The following is a 12,849-nucleotide window of genomic DNA, read 5'->3' on the forward strand; positions in this document are numbered from 1 at the left end:
ACCATGATGAGGCGCACGTGGTTCATACAGGTCTGTATTTTCTTAGTATTGCATTGTGGGACTTGTAGTTCTGCACGGGTGGCAGGGGCGTTGCTAGGGGGGGGCTAAGGGGGCTATAGCCCCTGATCTTTTGGTTGTAGCCCCGGATAGAATCTCAGGAGCTACAGCCAAAAGACTAGCTAGCCCCCAGTCCCAACAGTTCCGACATCAGCTTAGCCCCGGGTCTTTTCCAGACCTAGCAACTCCCCTGACGGGTGGTCTACTCACACACCTGTTCTGAAGGCAACTGGCAGCACATCTTCAATAATACACAGAAACATGATATATTTATTTTCCCTATCAAAGCGCCCCTCATCCCAAGATATGACTGCGTTTTACCTATGCCATACTAGCTGCACTTTAGATGCCCCCAGAAGCTGGAGTATTTGCCTATGAGTGCAGTTATGCAGGACTCACTTCTTAGCCGGTATAAACACTGGATTTCAATACTTGCCATAATAGCTGGAGTGCAACGCCTGACATAACCCTGATTGCTCGGCCTAGTATATTAACACATGGCAGCCGGCAAAAGCCATACACGCATTTTGTCAAAGCACAAGTAATCTGTCATGCATGTGCAATACCTCGGCACATGGAACCATCTAACTGATGAACCGGTCCTAAATTCTCCCGATAGCCAGGCTGAGGAGGCAGAGGGGGCTCAGCGGCGGCCCCTGCCATATGGAACAACTTTCCGAAAAGAAAATTGCCCAGCCACCTCCCTGCTGCAAAACAGTAAACCTGTAAGGGTTTTGCTATTCCATCAAGAGTCAGAAACCTGCCCAACAGACTATTTTCTCTACACATTACGTGTCTCACTCCCATTATTACTGCAATCTCCCCAGGATCTATCTTAGTTCTAGTAGTAACTTACTTCCTGGTGTGCTCTGATGCTGTACCCTGTATCATGTATATACCTGGCATACAATGCTGTATACTTGGCAACACCCAGGCAAACCAGGCTCAACCTGTCATAAGATGGCAGTGCCTCCCCATATGAGACTGCACCTAGTATTTGAGGGTAGCACCTTTGGGTCTTTGTGATTGTGCTTTTAACTTGTAACTTTGATATTGACTTTTGTGCTGCAGACATGCTACACCCTTGAAACAAGCTAACACAACTCACCATTCGTCAACTGCCAGCAACAAAAGAATGGATCCTTGTCACCCCTTAAGTGCCAAGTACGATTATGCTTGTCCTTTTTGCCTAGACCTGCATAATAGCCTGGTAGTGCAAAGGACAAGTGTGCTCGTCCTTTTTGCATGGACTTGCATAATAGCCTGGCAGTTAAGGGGTTACATGCATTACGTTAACACTGAAATGATCTCTCTATATTACCAACGTCAAAGGCAGATATTGTTGCTCACATTTTCAGAGTGGCATGATGCCAGGGCACTGCAGCGGGTGCCGTGGGGTAGCCTGCATATTGCTGGAAAGGAGGAAAGGGGGCCTCGGAAGGAGATATGAACATTCGGCAGCACAGAAAACAATCCCTGCAAGAAGTAGAACGATGGGGGTACACCGGCCACCCTACGCCCCATTGATCAATTCTCTTGGCATCCTACAATCTCCTTAGTGTAGTAGGTTGAATCCAATTCTGCTTATCGTGTCATCCCTTTCCCTCTTTCCTGTTCTCTCTCCTCCACACTCTGTTTTTATCTTGCACCTGCCCTCTTTCCGCTCTACAGCATTCTCTCACTCCTCTCATGCTCACTCCTCTCTCTAAACATTTCTCTCTTATCCACCTCTTTCTCCCTGACAATCTCTTTTTTTCTGCTCTCTGATTTAATCTCTCCGATATACCGTTCTCTCTTGTTATACTTCTCATCTGTTAGAATCTGTCTCTCCTCCCTTCATCCCCTTTATCACAAATTCTACTCATTTTTTGCTCCTTTAAGTGTTTTGTCTCGCTTCCCCTGACATTCTGCATTTTGTCACTGTTTCTTTCCCTACCTCCATTTTGGAAAATCTCATCACTGTGAAGCAGGGATGGGTGGTGCTGGCCAGGACACTGCATAAGTAAATCTTCAAATGTAGACTTCCCAGCAAATTACATAAAACAAATGAACAGGATCACAGAACCCAAAACACCCACTCCTATTATGGATTACCACATTGTGATGATGGTTGCTTTTTGTTAGACAAATTTAATACATAACATGAATTAGTATTCAGCTTGAAACATATTACAGGAAGCTCAATAATCTACAGACAGTATCTATGTATGATACAATTAGTGCTCACCCCAAGTAAATCCCTTGGATTGTAATACAAAACACATACATATCCTTAGATCCTTGAAGGATCACATGAGAAAAAAATGTAAAATAACAATACAAGGTGCTTCAATGCACAATTCTAAGCAGTGTGTAAATTTGACACATACCTAAAGTCAAAAAGTCAACACAACTGTGTTTCGGCCTTATAGAGCTATGTTCTATAGCTGCTGTTGTGTCAGCCTTCATCAGGACGGAATGGGTTTATGGTAGGTGATTCCTGTAGACTCTATTGGAGGAATCAGACAGAGAGGCATATCAGGAGTGTTTGTGGGGTTCTTAGCAAAATCTAGACTAATTCCTAATGGCAGCGTATGCTTTTTTAGATGGTGGACGTCTCCATGTGGAGACTAATCCAAAAATCTTACTGTGTTCAGTTGAAATCACGGCGTGGAATTGAAACCGTCTGGACTCCCAAATAGTCTGGAGCGTGGGATTCAATAATCATGCGCAAGTCCATTCTGTCGATAAGGGCCAGAGGTTTTAAAACCAAACCAAGCAGATTGGAGGTCAATATTCGATAAACACATTGATAGGGAAGATAATCTTACTCCGCTCTTCCTTCCCAGACCAGATAAATCAGTGTGGGATAGCGTCTCAATGCTAGTGCGTCCACAAGTGGAAAGGCGCATATCATGAGGGAACCACGCCTGACGGGACAAGGAGAGATGCCTCTGTTAGTGTCACATAGAATTATGTGATATCCACCTATGGCGTGCCATACAGGCGTATGCATGGTTCCACTGGACATTGTCAGATACAAGGTGCTGGATTGTGTGACAGGACCCTATTCCCAAAGGGACTATGTGAAACAGTAGCCATGTGACATGAACATACTGATTACTCGGCGAGGGAATGCTTGTCTGCCGAATGAGCAATCAAGAGAAGGTTCTTACCTATTTTGTTGGGATTGTGGCATGTATCTGGACCCCAGTGTAGCCGAGCCTCTGACCGGCTGCTGGAGAAGCTGTCTAGTTGTCATGGCTACTGCTGTACTTATAGCGGTGGCCATTTTGTAAACTGCCGACGTGGCAGTGAGAATGGGACCCGTGTCGTGTGTAAATTACGTGTCCTAGGATGTTCGAAGAAATGAGAAAATTAATGTACGTGTGTATGTAGGGTGATTAGAGAATTGTAGCACCCTTATCGCTTCATGGTGTTTTGGGTTGTCATGGCAACCAAACACGTTGTTTTTTTCGGAATTGATCAGGTTCTCTATGAGATAAACTGACTCAAATCCCCTATCAGCGTACAGCTAGTTAGTGGAGCCTGCGGTTGATCAAGTCACCGTACACCACTCTCCCATTGTGACGCGATGTTGTCATGGCAACCAGACATAATCATGCAGCAGAGGCTGTCAAAAAAGGTAGCTGGACTAATTCTATAGTAGTCTTGGTAGCTCTCATGGTCGTGTTTGCTAAACAGCCATCTGGAGTGGCTATGTGTGTAATAAGCGGGCATAATATTACGCAAAATGCTAAATGTGAAGGTTGCATGACATAATTGATGATTATAGTGACGTCCCTATGTCTGGTGGTCATGTTACCTACCAAGGATGGGGCCAAATATCTGGCCCGACACATCTGGATCATGGAGGGAGGGGACCCGAGGAGAGCATGCTATGGATATTTGTTATTGAGATTTTACATTCTGGACTGTGTGGTTCTCATTGTATATGTATACTTATGTGCAGTGTACGGACCATAGCATCTCTCGTGTAATGATTGTACTTGACTCTAAATTTTATTCACAGATCTTGTCTGGCCGATCATCTCGCCCTCCCAACATCAACTCCCTGAATCCTACCATCCACTTTCTGACCCTATGGTGCCTTTTGTGACACAAAGCTTGTACATATTGTTTGGTTATGTATCCACCCATTGATTGTCCATGGCCATGTTAATCCCTATGGCCATTTCCACCTGCTTTCTGCCTTTCTCCACCCAAAACACGTCCTCCTGGGAGGTTTTTGAGCTAACTTTGTCAAGCCTTAGCATTAAAGTGTGTGCTTTAAGTGCCTGCCAGTTTTTTCCTCAAAGCAGTCTTCCGAGAGTTAATGACTGAAATGCAACTATTAAAGCTCTACTGGTCAAATGAAAAAGTCAACCAGGTTTGACTTCAGGCACTCATTTATAAACACTATGCCTGTCCCTCACTGAAGTCCCGTTAAAAACAAGCATTGGCAAAGCCAACAGTTTAAGCTTGTGTAACAATATTAGGCAGTCACCAGGCAGGGCTATTGTATGCCCAGGTACTCTCAGCACTTTGCAGCTGCTACCATCAATGGACAGTTAATACCACAGCGGCAGTGCCTGGCAAAATGTCTTTCCAATGCCTACACAAAAGCCAAAACGGTTGGCATGGCCAATACTCGTTTCTGAACACTTTTTATCTGTGTGCCCTTTCCAGCATGGGGATAGGGTGAAATGGATTAGGGAATGGATTTGGGATGCATGTTGTCTGGACACCTTTAAAAACAGCTGAATTTGTTTTTCTCATCTGCAAAATGTGGAACGACCCAGGTCCCTCTATCATTGTAGATCTACTTTGAGAGATCATGAACTTATTTAAAACATGACTTTTTAATCCGTGTATGTTTAAAACATGCTTTAAGAGCACTCATTTCGACAAATTGCATTGAAGATTTTCTTGGGGGATACTGGCAACCACCAAATAGAAGGGTTGGGCTCACATGCTGTCCTCGCTTGGTCAGCAAAAATACGGGGCCACTTTGAAAACATCTTCCTGGGCCACTTTTTGTTCCCAGTCCGGCCCTGGATACGGATAACGCATACGCGAACAGAGACGCGAATGGGCCGGCTTCCGACATGCACAGAAAGTGTGGAAACACACCGACACACATAAACATGCAGCACAAACACATTTAAATGTGGGAAGCATATTTGCAAAGACCGCAACCGGTGTGACTACATGGACAGAGCACATATTTCCGGCACGCGCAGAACACGTCAAAAAAAGACTATAACATACAAATATGGATTATGGAAATTTACTCCATAACTAAATCTATCTATCTGCTCTTTTCTATGGCGCCACTGACCCCCTAGGCCTCAGGGTGGTCATATTCGGGGAACAAACAAAGCAATGATGGAAAAATACAGATATAAGAACAATCCCACTCGCAGTTCACCCTTAAAGAAAAGAGTGACTTATCTAGAAAGAAAAGGGTACCAGGTAAGTTAAGGTTAATAGTAATGCTGGGAGGGCATGTTCAGGCTAGGGGGTTGCAGAACAAACCACCTTTGTGGGTGGTTTGCTGACCTAGAAACCTATGAAACGTTACTGGGGTTTTTCAGGGAATGTTTGAAGTCACTCAGGGTAACAAAATCAGAATATTTTACAGGTTGTCTCCCAACCCCCCGTCAAAGCACTATAACATTATCTACGGTCCTCGCGGACCACGTGACATTTCTATTTCAAGAGCTCTTATTCATGGGATACTGACGTGCGGTGCACAGGCTACTCTGGGGCCACATTACAGAAAATTTGCACCGGTGCAAGGGCAAAGTTGCACGGTATTAGCACTAGGGCAAGTTTTCCCTATTTTTAAAACCACTAGGACATATTAGAAAACTATTGCACTATGACAAATGCACCTTGGCATTGTATAAGCACCTGGGAAAAAATTGCCCTACTGCAAGAAAGATACATTTTGGATGCGTTTTTTCACCAGGGCAAAGTTTGCCCTAGTGTTAATACCATTCCGTATTAGCACTAGGGCAAACCTTGCCCTGTTGCAATATTGCCGTGAAAATCAATCTTTTTTGCCCTATGCCTACAACATGCCAAATTGCACTTGTCACGGTGCAATCGTTTTCTAATGTGTCCCAGTGTTTTAAAAACTAGGGAAAACTTTGCCCTAGTGCTAATAGCGTGCAACTTTGCCCTTGCACCGGTGCACAGTTTCTGTAATCTGGCCCCTGGTGTGCATGGCATGCCCGAATATGGCAGCGTTTAGGGCTCGGGTAATGAGATTGTTTCTGCCTCCAAAAATGACCCGCAGATATTTGCAGGTCACCTTACATTGGGCCTGGTGATCCGTGTACATGTGCTGCTCACTTTTGGGGTAGGTGGGTCAGTCTTATTAAAGAGAAATTGTAAGTCTAGGAAGGCTGGAAATACCAAAGCTAAGGTCACTGCAAGTCTCAGTGCAGATTCAATATTTCACAAATATAAACACAGTCAATGACCTTACACATCAATCCTCAACTCCCAAACACCAAAACTTCACAACACGTGCTTTAAATAATAGGTGGCCAACATCCACGCCACGGTTAAAGTGAGTCTTGTGAAGTACTGGTGCAGTGTGCATTAAGGATGTGTTTGGTGGATAAATTGGAGAGAGAGAGAGAGAGAGAGAGAGTGAGAGAAAGAGGGAGTGAGACAGAAAAAACAAGAGAGTTTGAGCGAGAGGAAAAAGAGAAAGAGGGGGGGAGAGAGAGAGAGACAAATAGAGAGAGAGAGGGGAGAGAGAGACAGGTATAGAGAGAGAGAGAGAGAGAGAGAGAGAGAGAGAGAAAGAGGAAGGGAAAGAGAGAGAGAGAAGCAGAGAGAGAGAGAGAGAGAGACAGAGAGCGATATAGGGAGTGAGAGAGAAAAAATAAGAGAGTTTGAGCGAGAGGAAAAAGAAAGAGGGGATGATAGAGAGCGACAGAGTTAGAGAGTCAGAGAGCGTGACAGAGAGAGATGGGGAAACAGAGAAAGTGAGAGAGTGAACAAGAGCAAGAATGAGAACGGGAGAGAGGGAAGTGAAAAAGAAGAACGATATAGGGAGAGGAAGAGGGAGAGTTAGAGAATGAGAGAGCGAGAAGAAGGGAGAGAAAAGAAAGAGAGGAAGAGAGAAAAGAGAAAGGGGAGAAGACGAGTGGAAAGGGCAAAGGGTAAAGTGAAGGGTATACTGTTTGCTTCTGTTCCAAACTAGTTTACGTTTCCACAAGATGGACTGTTTGATTGGGCTGTGCTATTTGTGTCTTTTCATCCATATCCCGAACTCTGTTGCTTTGTGATGCGTTCCCCATGACAATGTGCAGACCTTATTCAATATGTGTGCACTGTGAGCGTGTAGATGTACAATGGAAACCACCCACTTTTCAATAAGGTCTCGGGTTACCCCGGAACATGGTCTTGCATGTTTGTATAGTGCCCACTGTGTGGGTTGGTGGCTTCTGGGCGCTCGTTCGTTAGCATTTCTCATTGCTAACATTGCCTTGGGCTTTGCTGTGCAGAGCCCTCGTGTATGGAGTTGGCGCCCACCTCTGCTGGAGTGAAATCCACTCTGTCTTGTGCATGGTGGGCAAGAGCTCAGATCCCGCCTGGCTGTTCCCAGCAAAGGTTCTGCAAAATGCCAGGACATATTTATAACTCTTAGAGGAAATAATGACTTTTTGCGCTTCCTTCGGTGCCTTCTCATTAAAAGCGCCAGAAAATGATGACTCTTCATAAAGCAAATGTCCTGAAACCTATTAAATTAAGATTCTGTGGGTCTGCCCATTTCACTGACATTAAATGTAGTCCTGCAGGAGCAATAACATGCAGAATAAATCTGTTGCTTGAATATTATTCTGCTTCAAAAGAGCCAGACATGGTTTTTAAGTTACAGGAGCTGATGAGCTTTAACTGAGGTGGGGCCTGTGACTGTACACATTTGAGGGAGTTCAGCTTGAGCCTCAACTCTTCTAAATTAGTCAACACATGGATTGCTGATTACTGAGGATCTACAGGAAGTGGCCTCAGAGCTGGTTATCCCCACATAATCACAGGTTGGCATTGGCTGAGGGGGCATGGCCTTGCCCCTAAGTTCAGAGGAGCACCTCCATTTCCAAGTAGTCCCCGAAATCCTGCTAGAAAGATCAGCCCAACCCAACAATGAATGCCCTTCGGAACCACAGGACTGTTTCCCACAAGGTCAGGAAACCAATGGGGAAGACACTAATGTTATGGGGGTTGTGATGAAAGCTAACACTGGTCAGAAGAAGAAGCAGGGAGAGGGCAAAGGCTGCTCTGCATTATGACCAAACCTATGAAGCTGCATTCATGTATTGCGGACAGAGGATGCCTCTCTTAACACTTACACCAAGGAAACAAGAGACGCGGCGGCCATCTTGTGTCAGGTTCTGCTAGGTACTCATCAAGTGACCGGTGGATGATGGGCAATATGGGGTACAGATCAGATATATTGCATTAGTATAAAGGGACTGGGTAGATTTTGGATAGTGGGTACAGTGGAGTTAGTTGCAGGGTTGTCAGGGATGGGGAGTAAGTGGAGGGGTGCTCCCCCCTGGTTAAGGAGATGAAGCTTTACTGCAGACTGACTGGAGGGGATAGTAGTGGTAGGATTTTGAACACGCAGAGGGAGTGAGGTCCAGTGGTGCAGGCCAAGGAGATGGAGAAGAAGCAAGAGGAAGCACGGGGTGGTCGGCGTATGGAGAGATTGGGAGTTTACTAGAGCAGAGGGCGTTGGGAGGAGAGTATCCCGAGGTAATGTTAGCTAACCAGGGTTAGGACACTAAGGCATGGGTTTGCCAACAAGTGGTAGAAGTTTAAAGAGGGAACAGTTTTTTAATAAAAAGTCATCTGGCATGTTTCTATGTTTGGAGGTGGGACAAGAGCGGGAACAATTATAGAGTGTACGTGTTGCAAAGTTGGGTACAATATTCAAGTGTGGAGAAGGAGTAGAGGTGGCGCCCTGATGCCTGCGAGCTATCGGCACGTTAGAAGCATGCACATAAACATGAACATGTACAAGGCTGGCACAGAAGTCAAGGCAGCTTTGTCCCAGGGGCTGCACAGGAAATGTGGTAGAGTTATAAGTGATCAGGGGGCAAACATTCATGATAGTATGCAGGTTAACCCTGGTGTCAGTCTAGGTAGAAACCATGAAGTGGTGAGGATACGGTAGCTATGCGACATGTTGTGCCTTAGCAGAGGAGAGAATAATTTAGATGGAAATGAAATGGGTGAGATCTGGAGAGGGGAAAATGGAAGACTCAAGGTAGATTTGTTTTCAAAGAGTTAAGCATAAAACAACAAAATGCCATCCAGTGATGGTTCATAGTAAGGCGGGCAGATGAGCGGGCAGAGAGGTCTCACGAAAAGATATAGAAGGAGAAGACATGGGCTAACTAACTATTTGGGGACAACACCCATGTCTTCTCCAAAGAGCTGGTTAGCGAGTAAGTGTCTGAGGATGGTGTCATCGGGGATGCCAACAGGGAGGAAGGTTGGATCAGAAGTGGGAGAGTTTCAGGAGATGCACATGGACTGAGGATAAGGTCAGGAGGGAACTCAGAGAATGGCACAGTCCCGGCTTCCAAGGTGGGTGAGGGAAAGGAGAAGAGACGAGTGATCCGCTCCATCATGATACAGGATAGTTCACAGTGGTGAGCAGATGTTACAAAGTTACAGATGCTGTGAGAGCCAATTCAGTATAATTCCTGTCTCCAAAATCCATATTGGAGCTAGTGCTGGAGGTTGTTATTGTCGAGATAGGAGGAGAGCCGATGAAAGACAAGATGTTAAAGGTTTTTTTTAGAGTAGTACAAGACGTGTGATCCAGGTCAATAGTTGGCAGGACTGTTGGGGTCCGCCAAGGGCTTCTTTAAGACAGGTAGGACAGGGACTTCCTGGAAGCAGGCAAGAAAGTTTCCTACAGAGTGAGTGAGAAGTTGAAGGAGAAGGCGAGATAAGAGCAGATTAGCAGTGGGGGAAACAGATCATCAGGGGTGCAGACTGGGTTGGCATGCCTTAGAGTAGTTACCAATGAATTGGTAGAGGTTGGGAGGGCAGAATATAGAAGTGGCAGAGTTTGGGGAGAAAGAAGTAGGTGGACTGATGGATAGGAGGGTGGTGATGTTATCATAATGTTTTTTTTTATTTTAGCAGCAAAGTAATGAGCAAAATAATTTGCGGATCGGGAAGAGAAGACAGCACAAGGGTGAGGAGGAGCAAGCACAGCTTTGAGAGTGGAGTAGAGTTTGTGAGGTGTTTACTAAGAGTAGAGTAATGAGAAATAGGCAGATTTAGCTGAGTCAATAGCTGAGGAGAAGGTAAGGAGGGTGTTACTGTAGGTGAGAAGAGTGGGGGTACAGTTATTGAGCCGCCTGTGTAGATGGTGTTGCATATCGTTTCTAGGAGTCAGATCTGAGGGGTGATACAGGGTTGAGGTGAGGAGAAGAGGGGGTTAAAATACAAGAGGGAACATTTGTGATTAAAGTTAGGGTGGAAAAGTAGTTAACAATTAGAGAAGGCATGTTCAATAGCAAAGGCCTGAGTGGGAGCAGGAGAGAGGGCCTGGCTTCTGCCAGGTAGGGGCCATGGAATCAGCTTTTCAGCTGCTTTCAAGATGGTTGGGATGGTTTGGGTGATGGGGGGACAACAGCAGTCCTGAAGTGGAGGAAGTAGGGTTCATTGGGGAGGGGTAAATAGCGAGGTTATATGTGGGGAGGTGAGGAGAGTTTCCTTGAGCATGAATAGGTAGATTGCGGAGTGAGGCAAGGGAGTGCTCTGAGGGATAGGGAGATGATTGCAAGTTAGTGGGTAGGAGAGACTTGGAGGAGGTTAACGTTACCATGAGTGATATTAGGCTTCTTTGGCATGGAGTTGAGAAGGTGGACCAAAACAGAGCAGAAAGAATGAAGAGGACCTGGTGCAGATATGTTAGGGGGGCAATGAGAGGTGTGGGGAGAGTGTGTGGTGCCTGTTAATTCAAAGGAGAGTGGTAGAAGATCAGAAGTTAGAAGAGGGAATGGATTGGAGTTGTGAATTGTCAGGGTACTCCAAATCCTCGTTTGGAAGAGTGGGAAGAATGAAAGAAGGTAGCAGAGTTGGTGTGGACCAGGACATGTATCCACTATTTGTTAGGGAGTACTGGTTTCCTCTCATGCTCATGGAATCATGCACAGAGACTATCAATTTACAATCCTGTGGGTACCATGCACCTTATTGACAGCACTTTTAATAATCATTTGCTTGGGATATTAAAACCAAATGGGCAATGGAGACCTATTTGCTGGCTTCAGAGAACTGAATATGAGGGTCCATGCAACAAGGTGGCCTCATGCCTATTTCTCCCAAGGATCTGCCTAGTTCTAAGGGTTTATACATTATTACATTTTAATTTGTTAAACATACATTGGATGGTGTGAAATACAGTTGCCTTTATCTTTGGGGGGCAATAGGACACATGGACACATGGACTTGTACATCTTTTGGTACATCAACTGTGGGAGTGAATTTAATATCTTCCAATATAAGTCCATATCTGACCTCAGCCGAAAAGAAAACTTGGCCTTTGTTGAAGATCTTCTAAACAAAATAAAACAGTGGAAGATCATATGTTGAGGTATTGTCATGTTTGCACACAATTGCAAAAAGCAGGAGCTAAATCATCACATTCAATACAATCAGAGCACCCAGGGAAGATATCCACCGGCAGCATCACCCCGTCTCTATCACATATTTTCTCAAATTAAACCTACCTGGTCTAGGGACGTCATTTAGGGGTGATCAGGGGTCGCACTTGCAACTCCTGCAGTCTCCCTTACTACCCCTGTGGTCTCCCTTGCAGTAATTGCTAGACTCAGTAAAGTTTTATTTCAGGCACATTTTAGGGGGTGAGTCACTGATTTAATCTTTTCTTAAATACCTCAAATTCACAATGCACACAAAATCCTCCAAAAAGCATTTTGAGTAGAGTAAGCATCCATTTCGGACTATGTATTTTACTTTTCGCAAGTTTCAGTTATAGCATGTTTTTTTCTGCCGATACATATGGTGATCCATTCTTGTATGAAATGTATATCACGTTACAGTGATATTGTAACCATATTTTTCATAGTGTACTTAGAAACAATGCTATGTGATGCCACTTCCTGTTTTGTCAATGGGTAAACGGACGTGTTCCATCGCTTCCCATGATGTCACTTCGGGGTGGGGTCAAATGACTTCACTTCCTGTGATGTCATCAGAGGTCAAGGGTCATGTGATGTCACTTCCGCTACCCCTGGCATTTTAGTGAAATGAGGTCCCTGGCCTGGTCTCTAAACTGCAGAATTATGACAAGCTCCATTATATCTCTCCAAAGAACAAATGATGAATACATCCATAAATAACATCTAATTTATAGACTATTCGTACTATGCTTGAAACAATTTAGCTGTGGAAATAATAATGAAATAAACACTATTGTACATATGGTAATGCACATCACATTTCTATGTACTTTGTTTTAACACATGCTCAGCGTGTTTCTGTTCCTATCTACTCTTCATCAGAAGAGGGACTGCATTTGTGTAATCTCTGTGGTCATGATCACAGCCTTTTACATTTGAAAGAGTAATATCTTCCTTCACCTTTGAATATTAATTTCAATGGGTCATTCCAATCTTAATTAGGATAATTGTTGACTGGAGCACTTATCCATGATGTGCCTCTTTCTATTTAATCTATGCATAAGCCTCACAATATGTTATTGTATACCTTTATTTGACTTCTTGCTTAATGCATTGTTACTGT

This window comes from Ambystoma mexicanum, chromosome 10, assembly GCF_040938575.1.
Source record: "Ambystoma mexicanum isolate Mex_15411 chromosome 10, UKY_AmexF1_1, whole genome shotgun sequence".
Taxonomy (NCBI): Eukaryota; Metazoa; Chordata; class Amphibia; order Caudata; family Ambystomatidae; genus Ambystoma; species Ambystoma mexicanum.